Source organism: Acipenser ruthenus, chromosome 4 (genome assembly GCF_902713425.1).
Source record: "Acipenser ruthenus chromosome 4, fAciRut3.2 maternal haplotype, whole genome shotgun sequence".
Lineage (NCBI taxonomy): Eukaryota > Metazoa > Chordata > Actinopteri > Acipenseriformes > Acipenseridae > Acipenser > Acipenser ruthenus.
Window position 1 is genome coordinate 35,028,526 of NC_081192.1, and position 6,891 is coordinate 35,035,416.

At 38.0% G+C, this 6,891-nt stretch overlaps 1 long non-coding RNA gene across 2 annotated transcripts; it reads right to left on the minus strand.

Moving 5' to 3' along the window:
- Positions 1-567: 567 nt before the first annotated feature.
- LOC117399980 (uncharacterized) lies at positions 568-6,665 on the minus strand. Of its 2 annotated transcripts, none has more exons than XR_004544174.2 (3): positions 6,594-6,665; positions 5,028-5,149; positions 568-4,395 (listed from the first exon to the last, which is right to left on the minus strand). It is a non-coding gene; the product is annotated as an uncharacterized LOC117399980 (long non-coding RNA). The 2 variants fall into 2 exon arrangements; XR_004544175.2 differs by having other exon boundaries at positions 5,028-5,168; positions 6,594-6,659.
- Positions 6,666-6,891: the final 226 nt, after the last annotated feature.

The window sequence follows — 6,891 nt, forward strand, 5'->3', positions numbered from 1 at the left end:
TCTTCCAGAAATTGATGATGTAGCTAAATACATTGTTTAAAAAAATTAAGATAGGGCACTGCAATTGTTCATCATTTATTTAGAAGGCTAAGTGATGGGTCAAGGTAATTTTCAGGGCCAATTGAGCTGTCCTTCACCTTTCAAGAGCACTACATTCACAAAAAAAAAAAAAATACATAAATACATACACTAGAGAGAGAACTGCACTGGTAGAAACCTTGGTGCACATACTGTATGACATTTCCATCTGCACCATAAAAAACGTAATCTTGTTCCAATATCAAACTGTATCTGTGGTCTGCAATCCAATATCCAACCAGATGTTACACAAAGGTCAAAGGTGCCTGTGTGTAATGTTTTTCAATAATAAATTCACATACTGGCAACATATCCCTACATGTTTAAGGTTTATTACCTGTGTCATTCCCATTGGGTGCTCCTTGGGAAACTACCTCTATCAGTGTCAGCTGGAGAGGTTGAGTTCTGCCGGCCTGCAATCCTAACCAGGGTTGACAGTGTTGCATTGAAATCTGTTTGATCCTGATCTGCTGCTGATAAAAATGGAAAGGATTGATTTAAAGTTGCAGTTGGAAACATGGCATTGGAGACCCATATTGCAAATATTTCAATGGGATCTGTATTTATATTTATTGTATTTGTGAAAGTGACATTTTTTTAATGACTTATTGCAGCAGGATTTAAGCAGACCTCAACGTTTGACAGGCTTTACATTTTAGCCATGAAACTCCTGTACACATTATATCTGCAGATTACAGTACAATACAGTGACCAATAGAAATGGAACAAGACAATTGATAAAGGGCACAGTCATTAAAGTAACTTGCAGTCTAGGTAAACCATAGATGCTGCATAGTTATCATTAAGAACTACCATTTAAGAATTAAGTCTACTGTTATTACTCACAAACCTTAATTCCACTTCTTGCAGTAATATAGTTAACATATCTTGTATATTGCATTTCACTATTTAAAGTGGTTTCAGTCCAGCTGGCCTATAATAGTGTAAAAATGTTTATAACGGTACACTTTGGTTCAAGTGCTTTAGGCTGGCTGTTCTGCTCAGCTGCATATTAAAAGAAGATGAATCGAGGAGCACAAAAGCCAAGCAGAAATTATTATTGATTTAATCACATAATCAGCAGCAAACACTTCAGGCTAAGATAGCAAATCCATAATAGCCAGCCCACATAACCACCCTCACAAATTTACCAGCAAACCACCGTATGCACTTAGCAAACAGGAGAGCAAGGGTCACCTTCACTTGGCGGCAAAATATTGACATTCCTAATGCTTAAATATGTTTTGAGTTAAGTGTTATCAATCAGCTATAAGAGTCGAATGTCTGTAAAACATAACTCCATTGGCAGAGGGATTATAGAAATGCTTTCTTGTCATAATCGAAGCGCATCAATCACACAAAACTCTGCATGAAATCAATTGTGCACAAGACAGTGCCTACTGTGGCCAATCAATGCAATATATAAGATGAGAGCACAGCGCTGTGATCTTTAACCATAACCGCTTATCTAATGAGACCAGAGCTTTATTTTCCTGTGCTAAAAATGAAATCAAGGCCCTCTGTTCAGTTAAAGGTGTAGCCACCCCTTTCAACATGCTGACATTACTGGTAACATTTCTCCCCAGAAAGCATACTTTTCAGTGATATTTCTTTGAATACATACGGTCACATTTGTGAGCAGGATCTTTGCTGCGCAGAAGTGGGCTCAGAAAGAAAGCCAGTTTCCAAAATGCAAATACCGGTACATTATTTTGCATCGACAGGTGAAGAGTAACAAAATGGCATTTTAAGATTAGACCAGGATAAGACAAGCTGAGGGCAAGCAAAAATCTAATTGGCATTGCAAGTTAAAGGAACCTATTATCGTAGCATGAAGTAGATGATCCAAACGTCAGAGTATATCAGTTGTGTTCAATTTAGATATTCATTTTGGATATTGTTAGGGAAGAGCACCCTGAAGTTATAAACACTGTATGTTCAGTGCATGTATTTTTCTAATTGTTTGTTCTGGAGAATGCTGTATGTGATTCTGTGTTATACCTTTGGAATACATTTAATCTTAATGGGTTTATCCTGGTAATATGTTTGCAAATGAATAATATATTAAATAGTGGGTTAATATTTACCTCACAGTCTCCATACCAATTAATGCTTCACATGTGGAAAACCATGTTCCCCAGCTCTGCGATATGACAGAACCAATTACAGCATTCTTGGCAGTTGTGTGAACAGTTTCATTAGAGGAGATAATATTGCAAAGAAATAATAAGCAATCATTATGATGAATGCTTAGACATTACATTACATGTTAATGAGGTGTAAATGATCCAATTATTTTTTGAACGAATACAGATTAGATTAAAGCAGAGAGGACAGCACTTCTCTATGTACAGACAAGTTAACGTTAATTAGGCACAATCTATGGGAACAAATGAGGCACAACTCTTTGTAAACAATCATGTCTCCGTAGCTCAAGGCAAGATTCATAAAGAAATATATATGCGAAAAAAGTTGGTCATCAATTCAGTTTTGGGGAATCACTGAAAATTGATGCTAGGTTTTGTGTTTGATATATGATCTTATTAAATATATGGTTATTTTTACACAACTCAAAGTATGTTTTAAATACTTAAAAAAAAAAAGTATCTTAAACAGTGCATTAAAATAGAATTGTAAACTTGGTTGCTTTTCTGCAAAGGAGAATCCGCCACTAACCAATACGTCATCAGCAAGCTCATAAAAGCTCTGTGTGTTATTCTCTCATGTCGCTTCGTTTTGTTTTGGCCTCCATCCTCCCCAGCCACCACCTCGCAGCGTGCCTCGTCCCAGGGGGAGGTAGCTCATAGCCACTTCTTATCTGCGGCTCTGGGATGCATGTAACTGTTCATGTATTTCCAGCCGGCCTCGCACAGGTAGCCACCTCCGGCCAAATCTATTTTCACTCGGGCCCTGAGTGCCCTTCACGGTTCATAAATCATCTGTAATTGCAATTATCATCATTCATTCATTGCCATTCATTCATAGCGGATTCTCCGTGCTGAATAAACTAATCAACCCTCTTTAAACATTTGAAAAAGCAACTGCAAAACTTGATTTAATAAATCAAAATGGGCTTTAAAAAACAGTACACAATATTGCTTAAAACAATCTTACAAGTTTTGTGAAGAAAGACCCTGTTATGGAATATATTTACAGCTCTATCTTGCTCATATCCATGATATACAGGGTTACTAATTATTATAAAGTAAGTTTGCCATTTTGTGGTGCTATTGTGAAAAAATAAAATATTTTAAACCAAAAAATAAAATATTTTAACCAGTGTGAATTTTCAATTTTCAAGAGGTGTTTTTTGTGCCAGTGTGAACTCTTCCTTAGGGGGAAAAAGGGCACCTATATTAACCCTTTGCGGTCCTATGTCGGACCTGGTCCGACATTGAAATTTTCCCTTTCCGGTCCAATGTCGGACCCTGTCCGACATCATCAAAAAGACGCAAAAAACAGGTTAGTCGTTTTTTCTCCGGGAAAAGCCGAGAAAACCATTCAATGGCAGCGTGAGATCGATAGGAGCCGAGAGAAGCCGAAAAAAAAGGGGGGGGGGGCGTATCTCATGAATACAGATAGCCCCGGCATCACATAGATAACACGGACAAACAAACAAGATAGCTGCTTCTGCATCCAGTGCTCAAAGTATATCACATACATTTGCAGAGCTTTTTTTAGATGTTATAGTAATAAAATAGTGACTTGGATCGCATTATTGAGGAGTTTGGTGATAAAACGAGTGATCAGGAGATGATTTATCGGTATGCACTACTATCAAGAGGTATATGAAAAAAACAGTGAACGAGGGGTGGGGCTGGGCTGGAGATGCAGTACTGAGTGCCCTGTTGATATGCAGTGCCTTTTAAACCTGTTTTACTATGAAAATAATGCTTTTAAACAGCACGTCTAAAATAAACTGCGCGTGTGAAAATAAATTGGACCTGACGCGACTGCGACGTGCTGAATAAATGGACCGCTAAGGGTTAAGCAGATATTTCAACAAGTGTTGTTTACAGGGATTTTTAACACGGCTTGGGAAAAATAACAACCTCTGATTGGTTAAAAAGCAACACATGACCGTGCATCTATAGCGTATACCATGGCTTACATACTAATGAGCCACTTCACACTGAATAACTCACTACGCACCACTACATTATAAATTCCATGACAAACTGCCATTGTATTTGTTGTTAGTTACAAAACCACTGCCAAATATGAATGACATTCCACCTATTTCCTTTAATATATTTGGGGATGAAACTCCAGAGAACTGGTACAACACCAACTTTCTGAGTGAAGACAGCAGTCCACCTGAAAAAAAATTAAAAAGTGCACCAGCATCTGTCAAGAGTAGACACATAACGGTAGATGAACAACAGCTAAATGAAAAAGAAGAAAACAAAGATTAAAAAAAAAACTACAGCATGGGCTGTTAATGTACTTAAAGTCTGGCAAAGAAAAATAATATGGACATTAATTTTAAGGGAATAAGTCCAAAAAATATCAACAACATCAAGGGAACTTTATGCCAATGCAAGAAGTTCAACTGGCGACCAGTACTCAGTCTCCAGTTTTATAACTGAGAGCTGGACTAAATAGATATTAACAGTAGAAGTTTTAACATCTCTGCTGACAGCGAGTTTAAAACCAGCAATAATGTACTGCTGTCAGTCATGAGAACTTTTAGAAAAGCAGGTAAAGACAAGGCCAGACACCACCCCTCGAATTACCGCCCTGGATTTGAAGCGTCTGCGGGAAACTGAGGCACTGTCTCGACACCACGGTCGGATTGGTGCGTAAAGTCTGGTTTGATCTTCAACTTAATCTGGCACGATGTGGACACAAGGGTGTCCGACAACTAACAAAAACATCTTTTGAGATCCGAAAGGATGAAGATGGACTTGAATATGTGTGCCTTGCATATAACAAAGGCCCAAACTCACCTCAAGATCCGGCTTCAGCATCCATTGCAGCTGCTCCCCTGCCTTCCTCAGTGTCATTTGAAACTCCGCCCAGATCATCCACATCATCAGCTGGTGCTCAGTCCTCGAGTTTCGAGATGCCACTTTTGATGCAGAAATTCACTATGGACATTGTAATTTATTTTTAATAAGTGAACAATAAATGAAACTAAATTTGGGACTATATTACACTGCGGATGTATACACAATAAAAGTTTCTGGTTTTGTCTTAATTTAAAATGTGTTTGAATATAGGTACGCTATAAACCATGATGGACTGTGCAGTTCTGATGATAAATACCACTTCTGGGGTGGTTAAAAGCCCTTTGCTTACGCTTCAGGCCTTATCACCACCCCAGGCGTGGTATACATCATAGGAACCGCACTGTCCATCGTGGTTTATACTGTACCTATACCCTGTGGTGATAATCCTAGAATCTAGTTGTTCTTCATTTGGTGCCTTACCAGCCAAGTTTCATTACCTTGCAGTGAACTTTGCAAAACATCCAGCTGACTTGTAATGTTACATATAAAGAACTTTTTAGGGTCAGTGTATATTTCCTGGTACTGATCCCACTGAATCTGATTATTTATTTATTTATTTTACATTTACAAGCTATGATCCTGGATATATTTTTTCCTTTGTGGGGTCTTCTATCTTGAGTGACAAATCAAAGGTCCTAATAACATTACAAATGACTTTTTCATTATTAAAATGTACTTTTTTGGATATTGATTTCCGGTAATGATTCAGTAACCTGATTCAGACGAATGAAAGAAATGCCCAGAGGCTGATTGACATTTAGAGTGATTATTTTGAATGGGCTTATGTAATAGTGTAGAAACGTGAAATACTGACCCATGTTAATAACACAAAGCTATATTGTGCATATTGTACTATTTAGCTTTGTCCAGAAAGAGTATTATGCAGGGATATAGACACATTTTCACATGTTACCACATTACAATCATGAAGTTAAGCAGTCCCATCTTTATCCAAAGTTTGGTGTCTCATATTTACTTTGCAAATAAAATGGGTTTGAGTACAGCATACAGGTTGTGGTAATATACTCATGAACCTGTGTGTTGTTTGTTCCCTTATAAAAGGGGGGGGGGGGGGGGGGGGGGGGGGGGGGGTTCAGTACCCTGCCTTCTAAAAAAATAAACATAAAAACATGAACTGACTATTGTGTTTTAAATGAATCATTTATCAGAAGGGACTCTGTTGAGAACGCAACGACAGTAACAGCGCTGGAATACTCTACTGATTAAATGCACATGTACTGTTTAAACTGGCACTAACAAAATATATGTACATATAGATAAAAAACGGTATAGTACTACCTCTGGTGTCAGATGATTCCGCGAGGAGGGAGGGAGGGAGGGAGAGAGAGAGAACATAAATCAAAAAGTTAATTGAAAGCGGTGCTCAGCGCTTATTTCCATGAGAAGGTGCACATTCTCCGAGAAAATATGTAGTTTGTATGTCGGAAACCGAGTTGTTTAAAGAAAGTAAAACTAAATTACATAATAAATTAAAATATTTACCGTTTGTTTGGTGAATGGCGTTTAGTAAGTATGTTGCTTGGGCGGCGCCATGTTTGTGCGGGGCAATTAAACCCTCGGTTTTACCGTAAAGCCTGATTACAAGGCGCAAATACATTTTGGTGTTACCGGTGTATACTCTGTTTGAGATAATTCTCGGTGGAATTTTAATTTAAAACCTAGCGATTTTATATAATTAATGTGTTGTAATTGTATAGTAGTTTTTTTTTTTGGGGGGGGGGGCGAGTGTTCTCAACCCCAGTATAAAAGGGAGGCTGAGAGAGTGATAGATATGGTTGCT